The sequence below is a fragment of the Loxodonta africana genome, chromosome 7 (genome assembly GCF_030014295.1).
Source record: "Loxodonta africana isolate mLoxAfr1 chromosome 7, mLoxAfr1.hap2, whole genome shotgun sequence".
Taxonomy (NCBI): Eukaryota; Metazoa; Chordata; class Mammalia; order Proboscidea; family Elephantidae; genus Loxodonta; species Loxodonta africana.
In genome coordinates this window covers 27632866-27644795 of record NC_087348.1, presented here as the reverse complement: position 1 = coordinate 27644795, position 11930 = coordinate 27632866, and positions in this window count along the sequence as shown.

Here is an 11930-nt window from a genome sequence, read left to right as displayed (position 1 = left end):
TCTGGAAGATAAATGCATCATCTACTTTCAATTAAAAACTCCTCCTTCAGAAATGCCCTGTGTAATTATAAGTGTGGTAAAACTTTCTTCCCATTTAGTAACTTATAAATGATTAAAAATATTTATTATGTGTATACTTCAATGACTAGTTTTGTTCAAAATATATTTTTAAGATTTTCATTTCTTGACAAATACGAGTCATTTTGGGGGGGCATAAAACGGTTTCATTGAGGCTATAGATTTATAGTCTATGTGATGAGTTATACTACAGTTAATACCAGAAATTTATTTTAGTTGATGGAAAATTTTCTGATGTCTCTTTCTTAAGTACATTTAAACCTTTTTCAGAATTAATAGGCCTCATTTCACAATAATAAAATAAGATGTAAAAACATGATTCAACCCTCCCGTCATGGATTTAATTGTGTCCTAGAAAAATGTGTGTCGACTTGGCTATGCCGTGATTCCCAGTATTGTGTGATTGTTCACGATTTTGTCATCCGATATAATTTTCCTATGTGTTATAAATCCTACCTCTATTAGTAAGGCAGAAATAGAGGCAGTTATAATAATGAGGCAGGATTCAGTTTAAAATTTTAGGCTGTTTCTCGAATGAACCTGTTTTGAAATATAAAAGAGAGAAGACAGTAGAGAGACAAAGGGACCTCATAATACCAAGAAAATAGCGCCAGGAGCTGAACATGTCCTTTGGACCCTGTACTGAGAGGCTCGTAGACCAGGGCAAGGTTGATAACAAGGATCTTCCTACAGAGCCCACAGAGAGAGAAAGCATTCCCCTTGACCTGGCACTCTGAATTTGGACTTCTAGCCTACTAGACTGCAAGAGCCATCCACTTGTGGTATTTATGTTATAGCAGCACTAGATGACTAAGACACTTCCCTGCACAGAGATAGTCCATATTAACTTTTGAACTATATATTTTTATTTTTGTATCAGTAAGGTTTTTTGGATATTTAGTTTTGCTTATTTTGCTTAGTATGTTGAGGTTGAAGAGGAAGGCGGCTTCAGAGTTCTAACATTAATCATTGAGTTACATTTGGGTCAATTTTGACTTATGGCGACCCCATGTATTATATAGTAGAACTGCACCCCTCTGAGTTTTCATGGTTCTGAACTTTCAGACAGAGATCTCCAGAACTTTTTCCTGAGGCACCTCTGATTGTGCTTGAACTGATTTTTGTTACTAGTTGAGCATGTAGCCATTTACCACCCTAGAAACCTGCTATTATTCATAACAATCATAAGAAGGTTAAATATACAAAAAGAATCAAAATGAACAAGGCAGATAGGCAGATAAATGACTAAATCTTACTTTTTTTTCCCAAATGGGAAATCATCTCATTTCCTTAAGTGGAGCAGCTTTGTTTCACATTATATTTTTCTAAAGATGATCCATTCATCGTCCCTGAGAGTTTAAAGTAGCTGATGATAGCTTTATTATTTTTAATACCCCCATCTCCTTCTTGTTTATAGTGTCTCATGACTTTTTAATGGGGACAAAGGCCCTGCCTTTCATACATAAAAGTAGAAAAAAAACATAATCGATGAGTTTCAAATATAAAATACAGAAATTGACACTGGATTATTTTACATGATTTCAATGTCAGGAAAGATGTTGACAATTCCTGCTGCCTCCATTCTTACCTCCATTACTAAGGGAATGCAGATTATTAGGTAATACAGAGATCAGAATATACTGTTCTGTTTCACAAAGGTCTCAATCATAAAATCTTTGTGAACCTTTCTCTCTCTGAATCAGGTTTAAAATAAAATATTACCTATCCCCAATATTGTAGGAACATATGATCAAAGAAACCTATGGTCCCTGCCTTCCATATTAGTTTGGTTTCATGAAGGGTTAAGGGCACGGAAGACAGGGCCTTTTTCACTGGAAAAACACACAGTGTATGTGACTTTGTAACCTTATTTTTATTCCTAATATCATTACAAGGATATTTCTTATATCATCTCAAACTCTTCCTAAAAAAAAAAAAAAATACCATTATTTACCAAATAATATTGAGATTTGGTTGAACCGGAGTTAGCATAACTAAGTTCTCCACTTCTGGGAATTTAGTTAATTTTCAAATTTGCATAGTTATGGAGTGGTATACAAAAATCTTGGTCTGCTGTCTATGTTCATAGTGTATAAGTCAGCAGAAGGCAGGGTTACTCCTTAGTTGTCTTTGTGCTTTCTTTTTCTTTCACAGTGTCTGGGACATAGATTTTCCTCCATAACCTTTGTAAATTATTTGTGTTCATTCAGTCTTTTCACCATTTCTTCTACTTTTTTTTTTTCAACTCTCTACCACTAACACAGTATGTCAGTTATCAAAGATTTTTAATGTGTATTTATATCATCTGGTGGGATAATCTCCCCTATTACTCACCCATTTAAAACATTTTTGTATCTGTCTACGCATGGGTCTAAGGTCACACGTGGGTCTATATATAAACACGCAAGTGTCTGTATCTGACCACACAGGGGTCTATATCTGATCACACATGAGTCAATATGTGAACACATAACGGTCTAAGTCTGACAAACCATAAGTCTGTGTCTAGCCACAGACAGATCTGTATCCAACCATTCAGATATCTGTATCTACCATACTCAGGTCTGTGTCTACCACAAACGATGCTATATCTGTTTACATGTGATTAAATCTTTTTAAATTTTACTGTGCTTTAGCTGAAAGTTGACAGCATGAATTAGTTTCTCACTCAAATTTTATACATAAATTGTTTTGTGTCCTTGGTTGTAATTCCCATGAAGTGTCAACCCTCTCCTTCTTCCCCATTAAACCCCTGGTACCCTTTGTCCATTCCTACACTTTTCTTGTCCCTTCCTGCCTTCTTATCTTTGCTTTTAGGCCGGAGGGGGAGGGTTACCCATTTAGTCTCCTGCAATTGACTGAACTAAGAAGCATGTTCCTCACATGTGTTACTGTTTGTTTTATAGGTGTGTCTAAAACTTGGCTGAAACATGGACTTCAGGATTGGCTTCAGTTCTGAGTTAGCAGGGTGTCTAGGGGCCATAGTCTTGGGGGTTCCTCAAATCTCTGTCAGACCAGTAAGTCTGGTCTTTTTTGTGAATTTGAATTTTGCTCTACGTTTTTCTCCCGCTCTGTCTGGGATCCTCTATTGTGATCCTTGTCAGAGCAGGCAGTAGCGGTAGCCAGGACCAGCTAATTATTCTGGGATCAGGCTGATAAAGGCTGCGGTTCATTAGTTCTTTGGACTAATATTGTCCTTAAGTGTTTGATTTTCTTCACTCTCCTTTGCTCCACACAGGATGGGATCAGCAAATGTATCTTAGAGGGCGCTCACAAGATTTTAAGACCCCAGGTGCCACTACTCAGCAAAGCAGGATTTAAAACCTTTTGTTTATGAGCTATGTTATGCCAATTGTGCCACATGTTCCCAGAGACCATGGCCCCCAGCCCTCAACACCGGTAACTCTGTTCCTCAAGGTGTTTGGGTTTCTCTAGGAAGCTTCTAAGACTTTGCCTTAGTCAAGATATACCAACTTCCCTTCTATGGTGTGTTGTCTTCCCCGTTACCAAAGTTAACACTTGTCTACTGTCTAGTTAGTGGTTCTCCCAACACATCTCTCTCCTCCCTCGTAATCATCAGATTGGTTTTTTTTTGTATGTGTATAAACATTTTCTTGGGTGGTCTCATACAGTATTCATCCTTTTTTGATTGATTAATTTCACTAAGCATAATGTGCTCCAGATTCATCCATGTTCTGAGATGTTTTGAGGATTTATCATTGTTCTTTATTGTTATGTAGAATTCTAATATGTGTATGTACCATAATTTGTTTATCCATTCATCTGCCAATGGGCACATAGGTTGCTTCCATTTTTTTCTGTTACGAATAACGCTGCAATGAACATGAGTGTGCATATGTCTATTCTTGTCACAGTTTTTATTTCTCTAGGATATATTCCTCAGAATAGGCTTACTAGATTGTATGGTATTTTATTTCTAGGATTTCAAGGAGGCACCATATTTTACATTTCCCCCCAGTAATGCATCAGAGATCCAATCTCCCCACAACCTCTCCAACTTTTGTTATTTTCTGTTTTTATTTTTATTAGTTCCAGTAATGTCAGGGTGACATAATTTCCCATTGTAGTTTTCATCCGTGTTTTTCTAATGGCTAATGAATGATGAAGAGTTGAACAGACAATTTCAAAGGCCAGCTTGAGAAGACAAAGTAAAGTATCATGAAATGTACAAAGACCTAGAGATAGAAAAACAAAAGGGAAGAACAGGCTTATCACTTTTCAAGCTGAAAGAGCTAAAGAAAAATTCAAGACTTCAGTTGCAATATTTAAGAATTCTATGGAGAAAATATTAAATGATTCAGGAAGCGTCAAAAGAAATGGAAGCAATACACAAAGTCACTGTATCAAAAAGAATTTGTCAACATTCAACCATTTCAGGAGGTAGCATATGATCGGGAATCAATGGTACTAAAGGAAGAGATCCAAGTTGCACTGAAGGCATTGGTTAAAAACGAGGCTCCAGGAATTGACAGAATACCAGTAGAGATGTTTCAACAAATTGATACACTGCTGGAAATGCTCACTTGTTTATGCCAAGAAATTTGGAAGACAGCTACCTGGCCAACCAACTAGAAGAGATCCATATTTGTACTCATTTAAAAGAAAGGTGATCCAACACAATGCAGAAATTATCAAAGAATATCATTAATATCACCCAGAAGTAAAATTTTGTTGAAGATTATTCAAAAGCAGTTACTGCAGTCCACTGACTGGGAACTTCCAGAAATTCAAGCAGGATTCTGAAGATGGGGAACAAAGGATATTGCTGATGACAGATGAATCTGGGTTGAATGTAGAGAATACCAGAAAGATGTTTACTGTGTTTACTGTCTATGCCAAAGTGTCCATACAAATTACGGGTAACATTAAGGAGAATGGGAAATTCAGAATGCTTAATTGTGCTCATGTGGAATATATATAGAGAGAGCAAGAGGCAGTCTTCTGGATATATCAGATATAACATAACCCCCAAATTTTTTTTCCCTGTCTGAGTGTTCTCATTTTACTCCTTTGGTGAAGTCTTTTGATGAGCATATTTGTTTAATTTTTAGAAGATCCCAGTTATCTAACTCATTTTATGGTGTGTGAGCATTGTTAGTTACTGTTTGCATTGTATTTATGCCATATAATAGGGTCCCTAGCATTCCCCTATTTTTTCTTCCATCATCTTTATCATTTAGCTCTTTATATTTATGTCTGTGATCCATTTTGAGTTAATTTTTGTGTATGGTGTGCAGTATGGGTCCTGTTTCATTTTTTTACAAATGGACATCCAGATTTGCCAGCACTATGTTTTGAAAAGACTTTTTCTCATTTAATGGACCCTAGTCCTTTCTCAAAGATCAGCCAACAATTGGTGGATTGATTTACTTCTGCTTTCTTGATTGTGTTCCAATGGTCTATGTGTTTGTCATTTTACCAGTACAAGGCTGTTTTCACTACCATGGCTATAGAATAAGTTCTCATATCAGGTAGTGTGAGGTCTTCCTACTTTGTTCTTTTTCTTCAATAATGCCTTTTTTATCCAGACCTCTTTCTTTTCCATTTAAAGTGATTTGTTTATCCATCTTGTTAAAGAATGCTGTTGGTATTTGGGTTTGGATTGCATTGTATCTGTAGATCTCTTTGGCAACATTGACATTTTCCAATGTTGACTCCTCCTATTCATCAGCATGGTATGTTTTTTCCATTTATGTAGGTCTCTTTTGGCTTCTTGCTATAGTGTTTTATATTTTTCTTTGTATAGGACTTCGTCCCTGGTTAGATTTATTCCTAAGTATTTTATCTTTTTAGGGGCTATTATAAATGGCATTGTTTTCCTGATTTCCTTTACAAAGCTGTTTTTGTTGATGTATACAAATCCAAATGACTTTTGTAGGTCGATCTTGTATCCCACTTCTCTACTAAACCTTTGTATTAGTTCCAATAATTTGTGTGAGTGTGTATGTGGAATATTTGGGGTTTTCTATGTGTAGGATCATATCATCTGTAAACAGGGATAGTTTTATTTCTCCCTTTCCAATTTGAGTGCCCTTATTTCTTTCTATTACCTTGTCGCCCAAGGCTACTTACAGGAATATGTTAAATAAGAGTACCAATAAAGCAGATCATTGTCTGGATCCCATTCTCAGGGTGAATGCTTTCAGCCTCTCTCCATTGAGAATGACATTGGTTGTTGGTTTTGTACATTTTTGTTGTTAGGTGCCATCTAGTTGGCTTAAATTCATAGGGATCCTATGCACAATAGAAAGAAACATTGCCCAATCCTGCACGGTCCTCATAATCATTGTTACGCTTAAGCCCATAGTTACAGTCACTGTGTCAATCCATCCCATTGAGGGTCTTCTTCTTTTTCACTGACCCTCTACTTTACCAAGCATGATGTCCTCCAGGGAACAATCCTTCCCAATAATACGTTCAAATTATGTGAGATATAATCTCGCTGTCTTTGCTTCTAAGAGCTTTCTGGTTGTACTCTTTCCAAGACAGATTTGTTCGTTCTTCTGGCAGTCCACAGTATATTCAACGTTCTTCGCCAACACCAACTTCAAAAGTGTCAGTTCTTGCTCAGACTTCCTTATTCATTGTCCAGCTTTCTCATGCATACATGGAGATTGAAAACACCATGACTTGGGTCAGGCACTCCTTAGTCTTCAAGGTGACATCTTTGCTTTTCAACACTTTGAAGAGGTTTTTTGCACCAGATTTGCCCAATGCAATGTTTTTTTTTTTTTTTTTTCCATTTCTTGACTGCTGCTTCCATGGGTGTTAATTGTGCATCCAAGTAAAATGAATCCCTTGACAACTTCAATCTTTTCTCCATTTATCATGACATTGCTCATTGGTCCAGTTGTGAGGATTTTTGTTTTCTTTATGTTGAGGTGCAACGCATACTGAAGGCTGTGGTCTTTGATCTTCATTAGTAAGTACTGCAATTCCTTTTCACTTTCAGCAAGCAAGGTTGTGTCATATGCATAACTCAGGTTGTTAAGGAGTCTTCCTCCAATCCTGATGCCCCGTTCATCTTCATATAGTCCAGCTTCTTGGATTATTTGCCTGGCGTACAGATTGAATAGGTATTGTGAAAGAATACAACCCTGACACACACCTTTCCTGACTTTAAACCAATCAGTATCCCCTTGTTCTGTCCGAACAACTGCCTCTTGATCTACGTAAAGGCTCCTCAGGAGCACAATTAAGTGTTCTGGAATTCCCATTCTTCACAGTGTTATCCATAGTTTGTTATGATCCACACAGTCGAATGCCTTTGCATAGTCAATAAAACAGGTAAACATCTTTCTGGTATTCTCTACTTTCAGCCAGGATCCATCTGTCATCAGCAATGATATCCCTGGTTCCACGTCCTCTTCTGAAACTGGCCTGAATTTCTGGCAGTTCCTTGCTGATATACCGCTACAGCCGTTTTAGAATGATCTTCAGCAAAATGTTGCTTGCGTGTGATATTAATGATATTGTTCTGTAATTTCCATACTCAGTTGGGTCACCTTTCTTGGGAATAGGCATAAATATGGATCTCTTCCAGTCAGTTGGCCAGGAAGCTGTCTTCCATATTTCTTGGCATAGACGAGTGAGCACTTCCAGTACATTGCATTGGGTAAATCTGCTGCAAAGGACCTCTTTAGAGTGTTGAAGAGCAAAGATGTCACCTCGAAGACTAAGGTGTGCTTGACCCAAGCCATGGTATTTTCAATTGCATCATATGCATGTGAAAGCTGGACAGTGAATAAGGAAGACCGAAGAAGAATTGACACCTTTGAATTGTGGTGCTCATGAAGAATATTGAATATACCATGGACTGCCAAAAGAATGAACAAATCTGTGTTAGAAGAAATACAGCGAGAATGCTCCTTGGAGGCAAGGATGGTGATACTGCCTCTTAAATACTTTGGACATGTTGTCAGGAGAGATCAGTCTCTGGAGACAGACATCATGCTTGGCAGAGTACAGGGTCAGCGGAAAAGAGGAAGACCCTCAATGAGGTGGACTGACACAGTGGCTGCAACAATGAGCTCAAGCATAACGAGTGTAAGTATGGCTCAGGGCCAGGCGGCGTTTTGTTTTGTTGTGCCTAGGGTCACTATGAGCCGGGACCGACTGGACGGCACCTAACAGCAACAACGTTTCTAGAAATTTGTCCATTTCTCCTAGGTTCTCAAGTTTGTCAGACCAGAATTTTTCTTAGTATTTTTTTACCCATAAAACCATTGCCGTCAAGTCAATTCCGACTCATAGCGACCCTGTAGGACTGAGCAGAACTGTCTCATAGAGTTTCTGAGGAGTGCCTGGTAGATTTGAACTGCCGACCTTTTGGTTAGCAGACGTAGTACTTAACCAGTACACCACTAGGGTTTCAGAGTATTTTGTTAGGATCCTTCTTCTTTCGATTAGGTCTGTCGTGTTTTCCTCCATCTCATCTTATTGGATTGTTTCCTCTCCTCTTTTTTTTTTTTTCACATAGGCCAATGGTTTGCCTGGATAGTTTCCGCCACGTAATCAAAGCTTAGTCTTATTGTTTCCCCTTTGTGCATGACTTTTCATTTGTCTTGAGGTTTTTTTTTTTATCTTTGATTTTAGCAAGTGCGATTATGATATCTTGGTGATTTTCTCTTGGGTTCTATCCTATGTGGAATTCACTGTGCATCTTAGATGATCAGCTTTTCTTCTTTCATGGAATTTTGGAGGTTTTCTCCCAGCATATCTTTTAAATCCTCTCTATGTTTTTCCTTTTTTCTACTGTTCTAGGACTCTGATGACATGCACATTTTTGCTATTGATTGTGTCCCACATAAGTCTTAGATTTTCTTCATTCGTGTCTCTGACTTTTGGTCCAAGTCGTATCCTTGAATTTGTCTTTAATTTTGTCTTTCCTTGTTTCAAATATGCTCCTAATACCTGCTATTGAGTTGTCCTTTTCTGAAATTTTATTTATATTTTACACTTCTATTTGCTGTTTTTGTATGATTTCCATTAGTTCATTTATTTTCACTTTTTTCTTCTATTATTTTCCTTATTTCTTTTATTGCTTTTTTTGTGTTTCACTGATTTTTTTTTTCATAATTTTGTATATTTTTTTCCTTGTTTTTGTTTGTGTTTTCCTTGATATCTTTCCTTATGTCTTGGAGAGCCATAAATACTAGACTTTTGAATTATCAAGTAGTTCCATTGCCTTTTCTTCTACCAGAAGGCCATCTGATTTTTTTATTTAGGTCACTTGCTGGAGGCATCTTGCCCTGGTTTTTTATATATTTATATGGATATTGTCTGCTGTCTCTGAGACATTAATGTATTATTTTCTTTATTTATTGATAGTATATTCTCTTGTTTCATCCTGCTTTTTGTTTTCTTTTGATATGTCAGTGCGGGCAACCTGGGCATCCTTTGCTGCTTGCTCACTTGTGTGCACGGTAGGTCTCACCGTCTTGTCTGGATGGGCAGGGCAGCAGCAGGCAGGGTGAACCCTCATTGCTGTATGCTGGCTTGGCGAGGTGGCTGAAGGTGGACTGGGGGGTCACTGCCTGCCTTCTGATGTTGGTCCAGTGGTGTGAAATGTTCACAGCCCCTTGCCAGAGGGGAGAGAGAGCCAGACAGGTTCACTTTCCACCATTCAGCAGCTTGTCCAGTGGCAGGAGGGGCAGGGCGGTGTGGATCCACTGTGGGGATGGGTCTAAGAGTGTTGGATACTCTAGCCACAGCAGGTTGCCAGGGGCCAGAGGGGAGTGGGGGAGTTGGTGTATGTGGCAGAAGTGTGAGGGTTGAGAAAGCATGTTTTTCTGGTTACAAGGTGCTCTGTCCCCTGTTGGGAGCTCTGTGAAGTGGTCATCCTGTACTCCATGTCTGTGGTCATTGCTGGCTCTGCTTCAAGATGGTGATGTTGTGCCATGTTAGTGGGCAGGGGACATCCTCTCCATATGTCTTCTCCTTCTCTGTTTCCTTTCAATTTTGTCTTCCATTCAGTATTCAATCTAGTTTTTTATCCTTTCATTTAATGGTTAGATTTCTAGGATTGGTATTTGTATCTGTTTTATCTTATTTTTCAGGTCTTTGCTGCGGAGAGATGGCATGGTGCCTCTGTCTAGGGTTCCATGTTGGCTGGGTCACGTGATTAATTTTTTAATGTGGGTATCAGTTGTTTAAATACCACTTCCTTATAATTCTTTCTCTTCCCTATTGAACGGAATGGAAACTTTGTTGAAAACATGTTAGCATATATGTGTGGTTCTATTTCTAGAATCTGTGTTCTATTTTAACTATTTACCTAATCTTTCACCAGCAACACAGAGTATTAGTTACATTTGTTATGTAGTAAATCCTAAAACCATGTAGTATTATCCTACCACTTTTATTTTCAAGGTTATTTTAGTTGTAGAATCTTTTCATTTTAATACGCATTTTAGAATCACTACTATTCCAGTCATGCACTGATGCATAAGCAACTATCCTAAAACTTAGTGGCTTAAAAAAAACACATATTTTGGTATAATAACTTATTTTTGAGGTTAGAAATTTAGGCAGAACTTGACTAGGCAATTTTTCTCCACATGACATAGAGTTAGTTCATTCTCTGATATTCTGCTAAGGGCTGGACTCACGGTGGGTTCAAGGTGACTTTATTCATATGAATGGTGCCCTGGCAGAGATAGATCTGTTGGGCTCTACTGCCTCTCCATGTAGAGATTTGAAGACACATTCTCTCCGGTGAGCTTGTTAGACTTCTAAAATGGCAGCTTAGGGTTCTCAGAGGGAGAAGGCAAAAGCTGCCAGGGTAGGTAAGTGCTATTCCCACAACTGGACCAATATTACTTCTGTCATATTTTATTGGTCAGAGCAACCATAGACTTGTCCAGATTGAAAATCTTGAAGAAATTGGCTCTATGTCTTTGAGTTGTGGTAACGTAACATGGGTAAAAACATGGCAAGGAAGATGTTGTGTCCACCTTTAGAAACACATTTTGTTCCACTTTGCCTCTGGTCACAATAATACACATACTAAACGTGCAAGGTACACACATCCTTTTCACCAACATCTTGTCCCACTATGACATCAGCTTGACATGCAGGACTTCAACTTCTAAATCCGTAAGTACTGTAGATGAGGCTCTTTGAGTGCTGTTTGTTTTGTACAGCTTCTCAACTATTGCTTCTCTGTACTTAAAGATATGAGAGCTGGAGACATTTTGTCTTTTCCACACACCCAACATAAAAACGATGGCAAGGTAACTAAAATAGACACTACTTTTCAAAAGAGTGTCAAGCAGAAGGTTATGATGCTTCCTGTAGTCAGGTGATTTACATCAATTTGTACCAAATTTTAAACTTTTATTCCTATAATAATTTCTACTTTTTCATATTAGTTTTTTTAAATACTTAGCTGTATTTGAATTACTAAATAATAGTTAAGAAATTTTGCCTTTATGTGATGCGTTTTTTAAAAATCTTGTAATGCTTTTGTTTCACCTGTGCTCAAGGGTTCCCCCCGCCAAGAGTTACACTGGATGTATAAAATGAGTTTCAAAGTGTTTTAATTTTGTCCTGTACCCAAAGTATTTGTGTAAGATTAGTAATATTTCTTTCCTAAATGCTAAATGGAATTCATTGATAAAGGTATATGTGAATGGATTTTATTTTTTAGGGGGAATATCCTATTTAAAGTATCAATTCATTTAACTGGTATGATGTTATGCAAATATTTAATTTTGTGCGTGTGTGTTAAGAAAGTTGTGTTTTTCAAAAGATTTGGTCCAAGTCTTAGTTATCTGCTGCTGCTACAACAAAAATATCAGAAGTGGATGACTTTAACAAAAATAAATTAA